Source organism: Saccoglossus kowalevskii, chromosome 8 (assembly GCF_978046115.1).
Source record: "Saccoglossus kowalevskii chromosome 8, keSacKowa6.1, whole genome shotgun sequence".
Lineage (NCBI taxonomy): Eukaryota > Metazoa > Hemichordata > Enteropneusta > Harrimaniidae > Saccoglossus > Saccoglossus kowalevskii.
In genome coordinates this window covers 34,833,090-34,850,828 of record NC_140648.1, presented here as the reverse complement: position 1 = coordinate 34,850,828, position 17,739 = coordinate 34,833,090, and the positions used below count along the sequence as shown (strand labels likewise).

General features: G+C 40.2%; 20 non-coding genes across 20 annotated transcripts; all 20 read left to right on the top strand.

The window, feature by feature from the left end:
- Positions 1-273: 273 nt before the first annotated feature.
- TRNAL-AAG (transfer RNA leucine (anticodon AAG)) lies at positions 274-355 on the top strand. The gene has a single exon. It is a non-coding gene; the product is annotated as a tRNA-Leu (tRNA).
- Positions 356-1,107: 752 nt separating this feature from the next.
- Positions 1,108-1,189, top strand: TRNAL-AAG (transfer RNA leucine (anticodon AAG)). Its single transcript has one exon. It is a non-coding gene; the product is annotated as a tRNA-Leu (tRNA).
- A 754-nt stretch (positions 1,190-1,943) lies between these two features.
- TRNAL-AAG (transfer RNA leucine (anticodon AAG)) lies at positions 1,944-2,025 on the top strand. The gene has a single exon. It is a non-coding gene; the product is annotated as a tRNA-Leu (tRNA).
- Positions 2,026-2,775: 750 nt separating this feature from the next.
- TRNAL-AAG (transfer RNA leucine (anticodon AAG)) lies at positions 2,776-2,857 on the top strand. The gene has a single exon. It is a non-coding gene; the product is annotated as a tRNA-Leu (tRNA).
- A 1,585-nt stretch (positions 2,858-4,442) lies between these two features.
- Positions 4,443-4,524, top strand: TRNAL-UAG (transfer RNA leucine (anticodon UAG)). The gene has a single exon. It is a non-coding gene; the product is annotated as a tRNA-Leu (tRNA).
- A 751-nt stretch (positions 4,525-5,275) lies between these two features.
- TRNAL-AAG (transfer RNA leucine (anticodon AAG)) lies at positions 5,276-5,357 on the top strand. Its single transcript has one exon. It is a non-coding gene; the product is annotated as a tRNA-Leu (tRNA).
- A 336-nt stretch (positions 5,358-5,693) lies between these two features.
- Positions 5,694-5,775, top strand: TRNAL-AAG (transfer RNA leucine (anticodon AAG)). The gene has a single exon. It is a non-coding gene; the product is annotated as a tRNA-Leu (tRNA).
- Positions 5,776-6,528: 753 nt separating this feature from the next.
- Positions 6,529-6,610, top strand: TRNAL-AAG (transfer RNA leucine (anticodon AAG)). Its single transcript has one exon. It is a non-coding gene; the product is annotated as a tRNA-Leu (tRNA).
- Positions 6,611-7,364: 754 nt separating this feature from the next.
- TRNAL-AAG (transfer RNA leucine (anticodon AAG)) lies at positions 7,365-7,446 on the top strand. Its single transcript has one exon. It is a non-coding gene; the product is annotated as a tRNA-Leu (tRNA).
- Positions 7,447-8,200: 754 nt separating this feature from the next.
- Positions 8,201-8,282, top strand: TRNAL-AAG (transfer RNA leucine (anticodon AAG)). The gene has a single exon. It is a non-coding gene; the product is annotated as a tRNA-Leu (tRNA).
- Positions 8,283-9,040: 758 nt separating this feature from the next.
- On the top strand, positions 9,041-9,122 carry TRNAL-AAG (transfer RNA leucine (anticodon AAG)). Its single transcript has one exon. It is a non-coding gene; the product is annotated as a tRNA-Leu (tRNA).
- A 336-nt stretch (positions 9,123-9,458) lies between these two features.
- On the top strand, positions 9,459-9,540 carry TRNAL-AAG (transfer RNA leucine (anticodon AAG)). Its single transcript has one exon. It is a non-coding gene; the product is annotated as a tRNA-Leu (tRNA).
- A 1,163-nt stretch (positions 9,541-10,703) lies between these two features.
- Positions 10,704-10,785, top strand: TRNAL-AAG (transfer RNA leucine (anticodon AAG)). Its single transcript has one exon. It is a non-coding gene; the product is annotated as a tRNA-Leu (tRNA).
- Positions 10,786-11,954: 1,169 nt separating this feature from the next.
- Positions 11,955-12,036, top strand: TRNAL-AAG (transfer RNA leucine (anticodon AAG)). The gene has a single exon. It is a non-coding gene; the product is annotated as a tRNA-Leu (tRNA).
- A 334-nt stretch (positions 12,037-12,370) lies between these two features.
- Positions 12,371-12,452, top strand: TRNAL-AAG (transfer RNA leucine (anticodon AAG)). Its single transcript has one exon. It is a non-coding gene; the product is annotated as a tRNA-Leu (tRNA).
- A 752-nt stretch (positions 12,453-13,204) lies between these two features.
- Positions 13,205-13,286, top strand: TRNAL-AAG (transfer RNA leucine (anticodon AAG)). The gene has a single exon. It is a non-coding gene; the product is annotated as a tRNA-Leu (tRNA).
- A 1,590-nt stretch (positions 13,287-14,876) lies between these two features.
- TRNAL-AAG (transfer RNA leucine (anticodon AAG)) lies at positions 14,877-14,958 on the top strand. Its single transcript has one exon. It is a non-coding gene; the product is annotated as a tRNA-Leu (tRNA).
- A 335-nt stretch (positions 14,959-15,293) lies between these two features.
- On the top strand, positions 15,294-15,375 carry TRNAL-AAG (transfer RNA leucine (anticodon AAG)). Its single transcript has one exon. It is a non-coding gene; the product is annotated as a tRNA-Leu (tRNA).
- A 1,172-nt stretch (positions 15,376-16,547) lies between these two features.
- TRNAL-AAG (transfer RNA leucine (anticodon AAG)) lies at positions 16,548-16,629 on the top strand. The gene has a single exon. It is a non-coding gene; the product is annotated as a tRNA-Leu (tRNA).
- Positions 16,630-16,964: 335 nt separating this feature from the next.
- TRNAL-AAG (transfer RNA leucine (anticodon AAG)) lies at positions 16,965-17,046 on the top strand. Its single transcript has one exon. It is a non-coding gene; the product is annotated as a tRNA-Leu (tRNA).
- Positions 17,047-17,739: the final 693 nt, after the last annotated feature.

The window sequence follows — 17,739 nt, the reverse complement described above, 5'->3', positions numbered from 1 at the left end:
TTATGCACATGTTTTAGTCGCACTTTGAAATCCAACAAATATTCACGGCAAGTAACTAAGCAATGCATACAATCTGATTAGATGATGAAATGAAACCCGGTGAACGTCATTTTAGTGAGTATCTACAGCGTCAACAATTCTCAGAAAATAGTATTCGCATTTCTGGCATTTGCATTATTACAAATATCACTTCAGTCGTCTCGGTAAATACCCAAACACACATGAAATGCTTGTGTTTCAGGGTAATTGCGTCGTTTTTGCAAAGTAATTATGGGTAGTGTGGCCGAGCGGTCTAAGGCGCTGGTTTAAGGCACCAGTCATTTCGATGGCGTGGGTTCGAATCCCACGGCTGCCAGGTTGTTCAGTATTTTGCACAACTGTCATTCAAGCTGCCGTTATTCAATTTCTGTGTATACGGTTATGCACATGTTTTAGTCGCACGTTGAAATCCAACAAATATTCACGGCAAGTAACTAAGCAATGCATACAATCTGATTAGATGATGAAATGAAACCCGGTGAACGTCATTTTAGTGAGTATCTACAGCATCAACAATTCCCCGGAAATAGTATTCGAATTTTTGGTATTTGCATTGTTAAAAATATCACTTCAGTCGTCTCGGTAAATACCCATACACACATGAAATGCTTGTGTTTCAGGGTAATTGCGTCGTTTTTGCTTGTAATTAAGGGTAGCGTGGGCGAGCGGTCAAAGGTGCTTGTTTAAGGCACCAGTCATTTTGATGGCGTGGGTTCGTATCCCACCGCTGCCTTGTTGTTGAGTATTTTGCACAACTGTCATTTATGCTGGCATAATACAATTTCAGTGTTTACGACTATGCACATGTTTCTTTCGCATGTTGAAATCCAACAAATATTCACGGCAAATAATTAAGCAATGCCTACAATCTGATTAGATGATGAAATGAAACCCGGTGAACACATTTTAATGAGTAACCACAGCGTCAACAATTCTCAGAAAATAGTATTCGCATTTTTGGCATTTGCATTGTTACAAATATCACTTCAGTCGTCTCGGTAAATACCCAAACACACATGAAATGCTTGTGTTTCAGGGTAATTGCGTCGTTTTTGCAAAGTAATTTTGGGTAGCGTGGCCGAGCGGTCTAAGGCGCTGGTTTAAGGCACCAGTCATTTCGATGGCGTGGGTTCGAATCCCACCGCTGCCAGGTTGTTCAGTATTTTGCACAACTGTCATTCAAGCTGTCGTTATTCAATTTCTGTGTATACGGTTATGCACATGTTTTAGTCGCACTTTGAAATACAACAAATATTCACGGCAAGTAACTAAGCAATGCATACAATCTGATTAGATGATGAAATGAAACCCGGTGAACGTCATTTTAGTGAGTATCTACAGCATCAACAATTCCCAGGAAATAGTATTCGAATTTGTGGCATTTGCATTGTTACAAATATCACATCAGTCGTCTCGGCAAATACCAAAACACACATGAAATGCTTATGTTTCAGGGTAATTGCGTCGTTTTTGCAATGTAATTATGGGTGGCGTGGCCGAGCGGTCAAAAACGCTTGTTGATTGCACCAGTCATTTCGATGGCGTGGGTTCGTATCCCATCGCTGCCTTGTTGTTGAGTATTTTGCACAACTGTCATTTATGCTGGCATAATACAATTTCAGTGTTTACGACTATGCACATGTTTCTTTCGCATGTTGAAATCCAACAAATATTCACGGCAAATAATTAAGCAATGCATAACAATCTGATTAGACGATGAAATGAAACCCGGCGAACACATTTTAATGAGTAACCACAGCGTCAAAAATTCTCAGAAAATAGTATTCGCATTTTTGGCATTTGCATTATTACAAATATCACTTCAGTCGTCTCGGTAAATACCGAAACACACACGAAATGCTTGAGTTTCAGGGTAATTGCGTCGTTTTCGCAAAGTAATTATGGGTAGCGTGGCCGAGCGGTCTAAGGCGCTGGTTTAAGGCACCAGTCATTTCGATGGCGTGGGTTCGAATCCCACCGCTGCCACGTTGTTCAGTATTTTGCACAACTGTCATTCAAGCTGCCGTTATTCAATTTCTGTGTATACGGTTATGCACATGTTTTAGTCGCACTTTGAAATCCAACAAATATTCACGGCAAGTAACTAAGCAATTCATACAATCTGATTAGATGATGAAATGAAACCCGGTGAACACATTTTAATGAGTAACCACAGTGTCAAAAATTCTCAGAAAATAGTATTCGAATTTTTGGTTTTGCATTGTTAAAAATATCACTTCAGTCGTCTCGGTAAATACCCATACACACATGAAATGCTTGTGTTTCAGGGTAATTGTGTCGTTTTTGCTTGTAATTAAGGGTAGCGTGGGCGAGCGGTCAAAGGCGCTTGTTTAAGGCACCAGTCATTTTGATGGCGTGGGTTCGTATCCCACCGCTGCCTTGTTATTGAGTATTTTGCACAACTGTCATTTATGATGGCATAATACAATTTCAGTGTTTACGACTATGCACATGTTTCTTTCGCATGTTGAAATCCAACAAATATTCACGGCAAATAATTAAGCAATGCATACAATCTGATTAGATGATGAAATGAAACCCGGTGAACACATTTTAATGAGTAAACACAGCGTCAAAAATTCTCAGAAAATAGTATTCGCATTTTTGGCATTTGCATTGTTACAAATATCACTTCAGTCGTCTCGGTAAATACCCAAACACACATGAAATGCTTGTGTTTCAGGGTAATTGCGTCGTTTTTGCAAAGTAATTATGGGTAGTGTGGCCGAGCGGTCTAAGGCGCTGGTTTAAGGCACCAGTCATTTCGATGGCGTGGGTTCGAATCCCACCGCTGCCAGGTTGTTCAGTATTTTGCACAACTGTCATTCAAGCTGCCGTTATTCAATTTCTGTGTATACGGTTATGCACATGTTTTAGTCGCACTTTGAAATCCAACAAATATTCACGGCAAGTAACTAAGCAATGCATACAATCTGATTAGATGATGAAATGAAACCCGGTGAACGTCATTTTAGTGAGTATCTACAGCATCAACACTTCCCCGGAAATAGTATTCGAATTTTTGGTTTTTGCATTGTTAAAAATATCACTTCAGTCGTCTCGGTAAATACCCATACACACATGAAATGCTTGTGTTTCAGGGTAATTGCGTCGTTTTTGCTTGTAATTAAGGGTAGCGTGGGCGAGCGGTCAAAGGTGCTTGTTTAAGGCACCAGTCATTTTGATGGCGTGGGTTCGTATCCCACCGCTGCCTTGTTGTTGAGTATTTTGCACAACTGTCATTTATGCTGGCATAATACAATTTCAGTGTTTACGACTATGCACATGTTTCTTTCGCATGTTGAAATCCAACAAATATTCACGGCAAATAATTAAGCAATGCCTACAATCTGATTAGATGATGAAATGAAACCCGGTGAACACATTTTAATGAGTAACCACAGCGTCAACAATTCTCAGAAAATAGTATTCGCATTTTTGGCATTTGCATTATTACAAATATCACTTCAGTCGTCTCGGTAAATACCGAAACACACACGAAATGCTTGAGTTTCAGGGTAATTGCGTCGTTTTCGCAAAGTAATTATGGGTAGCGTGGCCGAGCGGTCTAAGGCGCTGGTTTAAGGCACCAGTCATTTCGATGGCGTGGGTTCGAATCCCACGCCATGCCAGGTTGTTCAGTATTTTGCACAACTGTCATTCAAGCTGTCGTTATTCAATTTCTGTGTATACGGTTATGCACATGTTTTAGTCGCACTTTGAAATCCAACAAATATTCACGGCAAGTAACTAAGCAATTCATACAATCTGATTAGATGATGAAATGAAACCCGGTGAACACATTTTAATGAGTAACCACAGTGTCAAAAATTCTCAGAAAATAGTATTCGAATTTTTGGTTTTGCATTGTTAAAAATATCACTTCAGTCGTCTCGGTAAATACCCATACACACATGAAATGCTTGTGTTTCAGGGTAATTGTGTCGTTTTTGCATGTAATTAAGGGTAGCGTGGGCGAGCGGTCAAAGGCGCTTGTTTAAGGCACCAGTCATTTTGATGGCGTGGGTTCGTATCCCACCGCTGCCTTGTTATTGAGTATTTTGCACAACTGTCATTTATGATGGCATAATACAATTTCAGTGTTTACGACTATGCACATGTTTCTTTCGCATGTTGAAATCCAACAAATATTCACGGCAAATAATTAAGCAATGCATACAATCTGATTAGATGATGAAATGAAACCCGGTGAACACATTTTAATGAGTAACCACAGCGTCAAAAATTCTCAGAAAATAGTATTCGCATTTTTGGCATTTGCATTGTTACAAATATCACTTCAGTCGTCTCGGTAAATACCCAAACACACATGAAATGCTTGTGTTTCAGGGTAATTGCGTCGTGTTTGCAAAGTAATTATGGGTAGTGTGGCCGAGCGGTCTAAGGCGCTGGTTTTAGGCACCAGTCATTTCGATGGCGTGGGTTCGAATCCCACCGCTGCCAGGTTGTTCAGTATTTTGCACAACTGTCATTCAAGCTGCCGTTATTCAATTTCTGTGTATACGGTTATGCACATGTTTTAGTCGCACTTTGAAATCCAACAAATATTCACGGCAAGTAACTAAGCAATGCATACAATCTGATTAGATGATGAAATGAAACCCGGTGAACGTCATTTTAGTGAGTATCTACAGCATCAACACTTCCCCGGAAATAGTATTCGAATTTTTGGTTTTTGCATTGTTAAAAATATCACTTCAGTCGTCTCGGTAAATACCCATACACACATGAAATGCTTGTGTTTCAGGGTAATTGCGTCGTTTTTGCTTGTAATTAAGGGTAGCGTGGGCGAGCGGTCAAAGGCGCTTGTTTAAGGCACCAGTCATTTCGATGGCGTGGGTTCGTATCCCACTGCTGCCTTGTTGTTGATTATTTTGCACAACTGTCATTTATGCTGGCATAATACAATTTCAGTGTTTACGACTATGCACATGTTTCTTTCGCATGTTGAAATCCAACAAATATTCACGGCAAATAATTAAGCAATGCATACAATCTGATTAGATGATGAAATGAAACCCGGTGAACACATTTTAATGAGTAACCACAGCGTCAACAATTCTCAGAAAATAGTATTCGCATTTTTGGCATTTGCATTGTTACAAATATCACTTCAGTCGTCTCGGTAAATACCCAAACACACATGAATGCTTGTGTTTCAGGGTAATTGCGTCGTTTTTGCAAAGTAATTTTGGGTAGCGTGGCCGAGCGGTCTAAGGCGCTGGTTTAAGGCACCAGTCATTTCGATGGCGTGGGTTCGAATCCCACCGCTGCCAGGTTGTTCAGTATTTTGCACAACTGTCATTCAAGCAGCCGTTATTCAATTTCTGTGTATACGGTTATGCACATGTTTTAGTCGCACGTTGAAATCCAACAAATATTCACGGCAAGTAACTAAGCAATGCATACAATCTGATTAGATGATGAAATGAAACCCGGTGAACGTCATTTTAGTGAGTATCTACAGCGTCAACAATTCTCAGAAAATAGTATTCGCATTTCTGGCATTTGCATTATTACAAATATCACTTCAGTCGTCTCGGTAAATACCGAAACACACATGAAATGCTTGTGTTTCAGGGTAATTGCGTCGTTTTTGCAAAGTAATTATGGGTAGCGTGGCCGAGCGGTCTAAGGCGCTGGTTTAAGGCACCAGTCATTTCGATGGCGTGGGTTCGAATCCCACCGCTGCCAGGTTGTTGAGTATTTTGCACAACTGTCATTCAAGCTGTCGTTATTCAATTTCTGTGTATACGGTTATGCACATGTTTTAGTCGCACTTTGAAATACAACAAATATTCACGGCAAGTAACTAAGCAATGCATACAATCTGATTAGATGATGAAATGAAACCCGGTGAACGTCATTTTAGTGAGTATCTACAGCATCAACAATTCCCAGGAAATAGTATTCGAATTTGTGGCATTTGCATTGTTACAAATATCACATCAGTCGTCTCGGCAAATACCAAAACACACATGAAATGCTTGTGTTTCAGGGTAATTGCGTCGTTTTTGCAATGTAATTATGGGTGGCGTGGCCGAGCGGTCAAAGACGCTTGTTGATTGCACCAGTCATTTCGATGGCGTGGGTTCGTATCCCACCGCTGCCTTGTTGTTGAGTATTTTGCACAACTGTCATTTATGCTGGCATAATACAATTTCAGTGTTTACGACAATGCACATGTTTCTTTCGCATGTTGAAATCCAACAAATATTCACGGCAAATAATTAAGCAATGCATACAATTTGATTAGATGATGAAATGAAACCCGGTGAACACATTTTAATGAGTAACCACAGCGTCAAAAATTCTCAGAAAATAGTATTCGCATTTTTGGCATTTGCATTGTTACAAATATCACTTCAGTCGTCTCGGTAAATACCCAAACACACATGAAATGCTTGTGTTTCAGGGTAATTGCGTCGTTTTTGCAATGTAATTATGGGTAGCGTGGCCGAGCGGTCTAAGGCGCTGGTTTAAGGCACCAGTCATTTCGATGGCGTGGGTTCGAATCCCACCGCTGCCAGGTTGTTCAGTATTTTGCACAACTGTCATTCAAGCTGCCGTTATTCAATTTCTGTGTATACGGTTATGCACATGTTTTAGTCGCACGTTGAAATCCAACAAATATTCACGGCAAGTAACTAAGCAATGCATACAATCTGATTAGATGATGAAATGAAACCCGGTGAACGTCATTTTAGTGAGTATCTACAGCGTCAACAATTCTCAGAAAATAGTATTCGCATTTCTGGCATTTGCATTATTACAAATATCACTTCAGTCGTCTCGGTAAATACCCATACACACATGAAATGCTTGTGTTTCAGGGTAATTGCGTCGTCTTTGCAATGTAATTAAGGGTAGCGTGGCCGAGCGGTTAAAGGCGCTTGTTTAAGGCACCAGTCATTTCGATGGCGTGGGTTCGTATCCCACCGCTGCCTTGGTGTTGAGTATTTTGCACAACTGTCATTTATGCTGGCATAATACAATTTCAGTGTTTACGACTATGCACATGTTGCTTTCGCATGTTGAAATCCAAGAAATATTCACGGCAAATAATTAAGCAATGCATAACAATCTGATTAGATGATGAAATGAAACCCGGTGAACACATTTTAATGAGTAACCACAGCGTCAAAAATTCTCAGAAAATAGTATTCGCATTTTTGGCATTTGCATTGTTACAAATATCACTTCAGTCGTCTCGGTAAATACCCAAACACACATGAAATGCTTGTGTTTCAGGGTAATTGCGTCGTTTTTGCAATGTAATTATGGGTAGCGTGGCCGAGCGGTCTAAGGCGCTGGTTTAAGGCACCAGTCATTTCGATGGCGTGGGTTCGAATCCCACCGCTGCCAGGTTGTTAAGTATTTTGCACAACTGTCATTCAAGCTGCCGTTATTCAATTTCTGTGTATACGGTTATGCACATGTTTTAGTCGCACTTTGAAATCCAACAAATATTCATGGCAAGTAACTAAGCAATTCATACAATCTGATTAGATGATGAAATGAAACCCGGTGAACGTCATTTTAGTGAGTATCTACAGCGTCAACAATTCCCAGAAAATAGTATTCGAATTTGTGGCATTTGCATTGTTACAAATATCACTTCAGTCGTCTAGGCAAATACCAAAACACACATGAAATGCTTGTGTTTCAGGGTAATTGCGTCGTTTTTGCAATGTAATTAAGGGTAGCGTGGCCGAGCGGTCAAAGGCGCTTGTTTAAGGCACCAGTCATTTCGATGGCGTGGGTTCGTATCCCACCGCTGCCTTGTTGTTGAGTATTTTGCACAACTGTCATTTATGCTGGCATAATACAATTTCAGTGTTTACGACTATGCACATGTTTCTTTCGCATGTTGAAATCCAACAAATATTCACGGCAAATAATTAAGCAATGCATAACAATCTGATTAGACGATGAAATGAAACCCGGCGAACACATTTTAATGAGTAACCACGGCGTCAAAAATTCTCAGAAAATAGTATTCGCATTTTTGGCATTTGCATTATTACAAATATCACTTCAGTCGTCTCGGTAAATACCGAAACACACACGAAATGCTTGAGTTTCAGGGTAATTGCGTCGTTTTTGCAAAGTAATTATCGGTAGCGTGGCCGAGCGGTCTAAGGTGCTGGTTTAAGGCACCAGTCATTTCGATGGCGTGGGTTCGAATCCCACCGCTACCAGGTTGTTCAGTATTTTGCACAACTGTCATTCAAGCTGCCGTTATTCAATTTCTGTGTATACGGTTATGCACATGTTTTAGTCGCACTTTGAAATCCAACAAATATTCACGGCAAGTAACTAAGCAATTCATACAATCTGATTAGATGATGAAATGAAACCCGGTGAACACATTTTAATGAGTAACCACAGTGTCAAAAATTCTCAGAAAATAGTATTCGAATTTTTGGCATTTGCATTATTACAAATATCACATCAGTCGTCTCGGCAAATACCAAAACACACATGAAATGCTTGTGTTTCAGGGTAATTGCGTCGTTTTTGCAATGTAATTATGGGTGGCGTGGCCGAGCGGTCAAAGACGCTTGTTTAATGCACCAGTCATTTCGATGGCGTGGGTTTGAATCCCACCGCTGCCAGGTTGTTCGGTATTTTGCACAACTGTCATTTATGCAGGCATAATACAATTTCAGTGTTTACGACAATGCACATGTTTCTTTCGCACGTTGAAATCCAACAAATATTCACGGCAAGTAACTAAGCAATGCATACAATCTGATTAGATGATGAAATGAAACCCGGTGAACGTCATTTTAGTGAGTATCTACAGCGTCAACAATTCCCAGAAAATAGTATTCCAGTCGAATTTGTGGCATTTGCATTGTTACAAATATCACTTCAGTCGTCTCGGCAAATACCAAAACACACATGAAATGCTTGTGTTTCAGGGTAATTTCGTCGTTTTTGAAATGTAATTATGGGTAGCGTGGCCGAGTGGTCTAAGGCGCTGGTTTAAGGCACCAGTCATTTCGATGGCGTGGGTTCGAATCCCACCGCTGCCAGGTTGTTCAGTATTTTGCACAACTGTCATTCAAGCTGCCGTTATTCAATTTCTGTGTATACGGTTATGCACATGTTTTAGTCGCACTTTGAAATACAACAAATATTCACGGCAAGTAACTAAGCAATGCATACAATCTGATTAGATGATGAAATGAAACCCGGTGAACGTCATTTTAGTGAGTATCTACAGCGTCAACAATTCCCAGGAAATAGTATTCGAATTTTTGGTATTTGCATTGTTACAAATATCACTTCAGTCGTCTCGGTAAATACCCAAACACACATGAAATGCTTGTGTTTCAGGGTAATTGCGTCGTTTTTGCAATGTAATTTTGGGTAGCGTGGCCGAGCGGTCTAAGGCGCTGGTTTAAGGCACCAGTCATTTCGATGGTGTGGGTTCGAATCCCACCGCTGCCAGGTTGTTAAGTATTTTGCACAACTGTCATTCAAGCTGCCGTTATTCAATTTCTGTGTATACGGTTATGCACATGTTTTAGTCGCACTTTGAAATCCAACAAATATTCATGGCAAGTAACTAAGCAATTCATACAATCTGATTAGATGATGAAATGAAACCCGGTGAACGTCATTTTAGTGAGTATCTACAGCGTCAACAATTCCCAGAAAATAGTATTCGAATTTGTGGCATTTGCATTGTTACAAATATCACTTCAGTCGTCTAGGCAAATACCAAAACACACATGAAATGCTTGTGTTTCAGGGTAATTGCGTCGTTTTTGCAATGTAATTAAGGGTAGCGTGGCCGAGCGGTCAAAGGCGCTTGTTTAAGGCACCAGTCATTTCGATGGCGTGGGTTCGTATCCCACCGCTGCCTTGTATTTTGCACAACTGTCATTTATGCTGGCATAATACAATTTCAGTGTTTACGACTATGCACATGTTTCTTTCGCATGTTGAAATCCAACAAATATTCACGGCAAATAATTAAGCAATGCATACAATCTGATTAGATGATGAAATGAAACCCGGTGAACACATTTTAATGAGTAACCACAGCGTCAAAAATTCTCAGAAAATAGTATTCGCATTTTTGGCATTTGCATTGTTACAAATATCACTTCAGTCGTCTCGGTAAATACCCAAACACACATGAAATGCTTGTGTTTCAGGGTAATTGCGTCGTTTTTAAAATATATTTATGGGTGGCGTGGCCGAGCTGTCTAAGGTGCTTGTTTAAGGCACCAGTCATTTCGATGGCGTGGGTTCGTATCCCACCGCTGCCTTGTTGTTGAGTATTTTGCACAACTGTCATTTATGCTGGCATAATACAATTTCATTGTTTACGACTATGCACATGTTTCTTTCGCATGTTGAAATCCAACAAATATTCACGGCAAATAATTAAGCAATGCATAACAATCTGATTAGACGATGAAATGAAACCCGGCGAACACATTTTAATGAGTAACCACGGCGTCAAAAATTCTCAGAAAATAGTATTCGCATTTTTGGCATTTGCATTGTTACAAATATCACTTCAGTCGTCTCGGTAAATACCCAAACACACATGAAATGCTTGTGTTTCAGGGTAATTGCGTCGTTTTTAAAATATATTTATGGGTGGCGTGGCCGAGCTGTCTAAGGCGCTGGTTTAAGGCACCAGTCATTTCGATGGCGTGGGTTCGAATCCCACCGCTACCAGGTTGTTCAGTATTTTGCACAACTGTCATTCAAGCTGCCGTTATTCAATTTCTGTGTATACGGTTATGCACATGTTTTAGTCGCACTTTGAAATCCAACAAATATTCACGGCAAGTAACTAAGCAATTCATACAATCTGATTAGATGATGAAATGAAACCCGGTGAACACATTTTAATGAGTAACCACAGTGTCAAAAATTCTCAGAAAATAGTATTCGCATTTTTGGCATTTGCAATATTACAAATATCACATCAGTCGTCTCGGCAAATACCAAAACACACATGAAATGCTTGTGTTTCAGGGTAATTGCGTCGTTTTTGCAATGTAATTATGGGTGGCGTGGCCGAGCGGTCAAAGACGCTTGTTTAATGCACCAGTCATTTCGATGGCGTGGGTTTGAATCCCACCGCTGCCAGGTTGTTCGGTATTTTGCACAACTGTCATTTATGCTGGCATAATACAATTTCAGTGTTTACGACTATGCACATGTTTCTTTCGCATGTTGAAATCCAACAAATATTCACGGCAAATAATTAAGCAATGCCTACAATCTGATTAGATGATGAAATGAAACCCGGTGAACACATTTTAATGAGTAACCACAGCGTCAACAATTCCCAGGAAATAGTATTCGAATTTTTGGTATTTGCATTGTTAAAAATATCACTTCAGTCGTCTCGGTAAATACCCATACACACATGAAATGCTTGTGTTTCAGGGTAATTGCGTCGTTTTTGCTTGTAATTAAGGGTAGCGTGGGCGAGCGGTCAAAGGCGCTTGTTTAATGCACCAGTCATTTCGATGGCGTGGGTTCGTATCCCACCGCTGCCTTGTTGTTGAGTATTTTGCACAACTGTCATTTATGCTGGCATAATACAATTTCATTGTTTACGACTATGCACATGTTTCTTTCGCATGTTGAAATCCAACAAATATTCACGGCAAATAATTAAGCAATGCATAACAATCTGATTAGACGATGAAATGAAACCCGGCGAACACATTTTAATGAGTAACCACGGCGTCAAAAATTCTCAGAAAATAGTATTCGCATTTTTGGCATTTGCATTATTACAAATATCACTTCAGTCGTCTCGGTAAATACCGAAACACACACGAAATGCTTGAGTTTCAGGGTAATTGCGTCGTTTTCGCAAAGTAATTATGGGTAGCGTGGCCGAGCGGTCTAAGGCGCTGGTTTAAGGCACCAGTCATTTCGATGGCGTGGGTTCGAATCCCACCGCTGCCACATTGTTCAGTATTTTGCACAACTGTCATTCAAGCTGCCGTTATTCAATTTCTGTGTATACGGTTATGCACATGTTTTAGTCGCACTTTGAAATCCAACAAATATTCACGGCAAGTAACTAAACAATTCATACAATCTGATTAGATGATGAAATGAAACCCGGTGAACACATTTTAATGAGTAACCACAGCGTCAAAAATTCTCAGAAAATAGTATTCGCATTTTTGGTTTTGCATTGTTACAAATATCACTTCAGTCGTCTCGGTAAATACCCAAACACACATGAAATGCTTGTGTTTCAGGGTAATTGCGTCGTTTTTGCAAAGTAATTATGGGTAGTGTGGCCGAGCGGTCTAAGGCGCTGGTTTAAGGCACCAGTCATTTCGATGGCGTGGGTTCGAATCCCACCGCTGCCAGGTTGTTCAGTATTTTGCACAACTGTCATTCAAGCTGCCGTTATTCAATTTCTGTGTATACGGTTATGCACATGTTTTAGTCGCACTTTGAAATCCAACAAATATTCACGGCAAGTAACTAAGCAATGCATACAATCTGATTAGATGATGAAATGAAACCCGGTGAACGTCATTTTAGTGAGTATCTACAGCATCAACACTTCCCCGGAAATAGTATTCGAATTTTTGGTTTTTGCATTGTTAAAAATATCACTTCAGTCGTCTCGGTAAATACCCATACACACATGAAATGCTTGTGTTTCAGGGTAATTGCGTCGTTTTTGCTTGTAATTAAGGGTAGCGTGGGCTAGCGGTCAAAGGCGCTGGTTTAAGGCACCAGTCATTTCGATGGCGTGGGTTCGAATCCCACCGCTGCCAGGTTGTTCAGTATTTTGCACAACTGTCATTTATGCTGGCATAATACAATTTCAGTGTTTACGACAATGCACATGTTTCTTTCGCATGTTGAAATCCAACAAATATTCACGGCAAATAATTAAGCAATGCATACAATTTGATTAGATGATGAAATGAAACCCGGTGAACACATTTTAATGAGTAACCACAGCGTCAAAAATTCTCAGAAAATAGTATTCGCATTTTTGGCATTTGCATTGTTACAAATATCACTTCAGTCGTCTCGGTAAATACCCAAACACACATGAAATGCTTGTGTTTCAGGGTAATTGCGTCGTTTTTGCAATGTAATTATGGGTAGCGTGGCCGAGCGGTCTAAGGCGCTGGTTTAAGGCACCAGTCATTTCGATGGCGTGGGTTCGAATCCCACCGCTGCCAGGTTGTTCAGTATTTTGCACAACTGTCATTCAAGCTGCCGTTATTCAATTTCTGTGTATACGGTTATGCACATGTTTTAGTCGCACGTTGAAATCCAACAAATATTCACGGCAAGTAACTAAGCAATGCATACAATCTGATTAGATGATGAAATGAAACCCGGTGAACGTCATTTTAGTGAGTATCTACAGCGTCAACAATTCTCAGAAAATAGTATTCGCATTTCTGGCATTTGCATTATTACAAATATCACTTCAGTCGTCTCGGTAAATACCGAAACACACATGAAATGCTTGTGTTTCAGGGTAATTGCGTCGTTTTTGCAATGTAATTATGGGTAGCGTGGCCGATCGGTCTAAGGCGCTGGTTTAAGGCAACAGTCATTTCGATGGCGTGGGTTCGAATCCCACCGCTGCCAGGTTGTTGAGTATTTTGCACAACTGTCATTCAAGCTGTCGTTATTCAATTTCTGTGTATACGGTTATGCACATGTTTTAGTCGCACTTTGAAATACAACAAATATTCACGGCAAGTAACTAAGCAATGCATACAATCTGATTAGATGATGAAATGAAACCCGGTGAACGTCATTTTAGTGAGTATCTACAGCATCAACAATTCCCAGGAAATAGTATTCGAATTTTTGGTATTTGCATTCTTAAAAATATCACTTCAGTCGTCTCGGTAAATACCCATACACACATGAAATGCTTGTGTTTCAGGGTAATTGCGTCGTCTTTGCAATGTAATTAAGGGTAGCGTGGCCGAGCGGTTAAAGGCGCTTGTTTAAGGCACCAGTCATTTCGATGGCGTGGGTTCGTATCCCACCGCTGCCTTGGTGTTGAGTATTTTGCACAACTGTCATTTATGCTGGCATAATACAATTTCAGTGTTTACGACTATGCACATGTTGCTTTCGCATGTTGAAATCCAACAAATATTCATGGCAAGTAACTAAGCAATTCATACAATCTGATTAGATGATGAAATGAAACCCGGTGAACGTCATTTTAGTGAGTATCTACAGCGTCAACAATTCCCAGAAAATAGTATTCGAATTTGTGGCATTTGCATTGTTACAAATATCACTTCAGTCGTCTAGGCAAATACCAAAACACACATGAAATGCTTGTGTTTCAGGGTAATTGCGTCGTTTTTGCAATGTAATTAAGGGTAGCGTGGCCGAGCGGTCAAAGGCGCTTGTTTAAGGCACCAGTCATTTCGATGGCGTGGGTTCGTATCCCACCGCTGCCTTGTTGTTGAGTATTTTGCACAACTGTCATTTATGCTGGCATAATACAATTTCAGTGTTTACGACTATGCACATGTTTCTTTCGCATGTTGAAATCCAACAAATATTCACGGCAAATAATTAAGCAATGCATAACAATCTGATTAGACGATGAAATGAAACCCGGCGAACACATTTTAATGAGTAACCACGGCGTCAAAAATTCTCAGAAAATAGTATTCGCATTTTTGGCATTTGCATTATTACAAATATCACTTCAGTCGTCTCGGTAAATACCGAAACACACACGAAATGCTTGAGTTTCAGGGTAATTGCGTCGTTTTTGCAAAGTAATTATCGGTAGCGTGGCCGAGCGGTCTAAGGCGCTGGTTTAAGGCACCAGTCATTTCGATGGCGTGGGTTCGAATCCCACCGCTACCAGGTTGTTCAGTATTTTGCACAACTGTCATTCAAGCTGCCGTTATTCAATTTCTGTGTATACGGTTATGCACATGTTTTAGTCGCACTTTGAAATCCAACAAATATTCACGGCAAGTAACTAAGCAATTCATACAATCTGATTAGATGATGAAATGAAACCCGGTGAACACATTTTAATGAGTAACCACAGTGTCAAAAATTCTCAGAAAATAGTATTCGCATTTTTGGCATTTGCATTGTTACAAATATCACTTCAGTCGTCTCGGTAAATACCCAAACACACATGAAATGCTTGTGTTTCAGGGTAATTGCGTCGTTTTTGAAATGTAATTATGGGTAGCGTGGCCGAGCGGTCTAAGGCGCTCGTTTAAGGCACCAGTCATTTCGATGGCGTGGGTTCAAATCCCACCGCTGCCAGGTTGTTCAGTATTTTGCACAACGGTCATTCAAGCTGCCGTTATTCAATTTCTGTGTATACGGTTATGCACATGATTTAGTCGCACGTTGAAATCCAACAAATATTCACGGCAAGTAACTAAGCAATGCATACAATCTGATTAGATGATGAAATGAAACCCGGTGAACGTCATTTTAGTGAGTATCTACAGCGTCAACAATTCTCAGAAAATAGTATTCGCATTTCTGGCATTTGCATTATTACAAATATCACTTCAGTCGTCTCGGTAAATACCGAAACACACATGAAATGCTTGTGTTTCAGGGTAATTGCGTCGTTTTTGCAATGTAATTATGGGTAGCGTGGCCGATCGGTCTAAGGCGCTGGTTTAAGGCAACAGTCATTTCGATGGCGTGGGTTCGAATCCCACCGCTGCCAGGTTGTTGAGTATTTTGCACAACTGTCATTCAAGCTGTCGTTATTCAATTTCTGTGTATACGGTTATGCACATGTTTTAGTCGCACTTTGAAATACAACAAATATTCACGGCAAGTAACTAAGCAATGCATACAATCTGATTAGATGATGAAATGAAACCCGGTGAACGTCATTTTAGTGAGTATCTACAGCGTCAACAATTCCCAGAAAATAGTATTCGAATTTGTGGCATTTGCATTGTTACAAATATCACTTCAGTCGTCTAGGCAAATACCAAAACACACATGAAATGCTTGTGTTTCAGGGTAATTGCGTCGTTTTTGCAATGTAATTAAGGGTAGCGTGGCCGAGCGGTCAAAGGCGCTTGTTTAAGGCACCAGTCATTTCGATGGCGTGGGTTCGTATCCCACCGCTGCCTTGTTGTTGAGTATTTTGCACAACTGTCATTTATGCTGGCATAATACAATTTCAGTGTTTACGACTATGCACATGTTTCTTTCGCATGTTGAAATCCAACAAATATTCACGGCAAATAATTAAGCAATGCATAACAATCTGATTAGACGATGAAATGAAACCCGGCGAACACATTTTAATGAGTAACCACGGCGTCAAAAATTCTCAGAAAATAGTATTCGCATTTTTGGCATTTGCATTATTACAAATATCACTTCAGTCGTCTCGGTAAATACCGAAACACACACGAAATGCTTGAGTTTCAGGGTAATTGCGTCGTTTTTGCAAAGTAATTATCGGTAGCGTGGCCGAGCGGTCTAAGGCGCTGGTTTAAGGCACCAGTCATTTCGATGGCGTGGGTTCGAATCCCACCGCTACCAGGTTGTTCAGTATTTTGCACAACTGTCATTCAAGCTGCCGTTATTCAATTTCTGTGTATACGGTTATGCACATGTTTTAGTCGCACTTTGAAATCCAACAAATATTCACGGCAAGTAACTAAGCAATTCATACAATCTGATTAGATGATGAAATGAAACCCGGTGAACACATTTTAATGAGTAACCACAGTGTCAAAAATTCTCAGAAAATAGTATTCGCATTTTTGGCATTTGCATTATTACAAATATCACATCAGTCGTCTCGGCAAATAGCAAAACACACATGAAATGCTTGTGTTTCAGGGTAATTGCGTCGTTTTTGCAAAGTAATTATCGGTAGCGTGGCCGAGCGGTCTAAGGCGCTGGTTTAAGGCACCAGTCATTTCGATGGCGTGGGTTCGAATCCCACCGCTACCAGGTTGTTCAGTATTTTGCACAACTGTCATTCAAGCTGCCGTTATTCAATTTCTGTGTATACGGTTATGCACATGTTTTAGTCGCACTTTGAAATCCAACAAATATTCACGGCAAGTAACTAAGCAATGCATACAATCTGATTAGATGATGAAATGAAACCCGGTGAACGTCATTTTAGTGAGTATCTACAGCATCAACACTTCCCCGGAAATAGTATTCGAATTTTTGGTTTTTGCATTGTTAAAAATATCACTTCAGTCGTCTCGGTAAATACCCATACACACATGAAATGCTTGTGTTTCAGGGTAATTGCGTCGTTTTTGCTTGTAATTAAGGGTAGCGTGGGCTAGCGGTCAAAGGCGCTGGTTTAAGGCACCAGTCATTTCGATGGCGTGGGTTCGAATCCCACCGCTGCCAGGTTGTTCAGTATTTTGCACAACTGTCATTTATGCTGGCATAATACAATTTCAGTGTTTACGACAATGCACATGTTTCTTTCGCATGTTGAAATCCAACAAATATTCACGGCAAATAATTAAGCAATGCATACAATTTGATTAGATGATGAAATGAAACCCGGTGAACACATTTTAATGAGTAACCACAGCGTCAAAAATTCTCAGAAAATAGTATTCGCATTTTTGGCATTTGCATTGTTACAAATATCACTTCAGTCGTCTCGGTAAATACCCA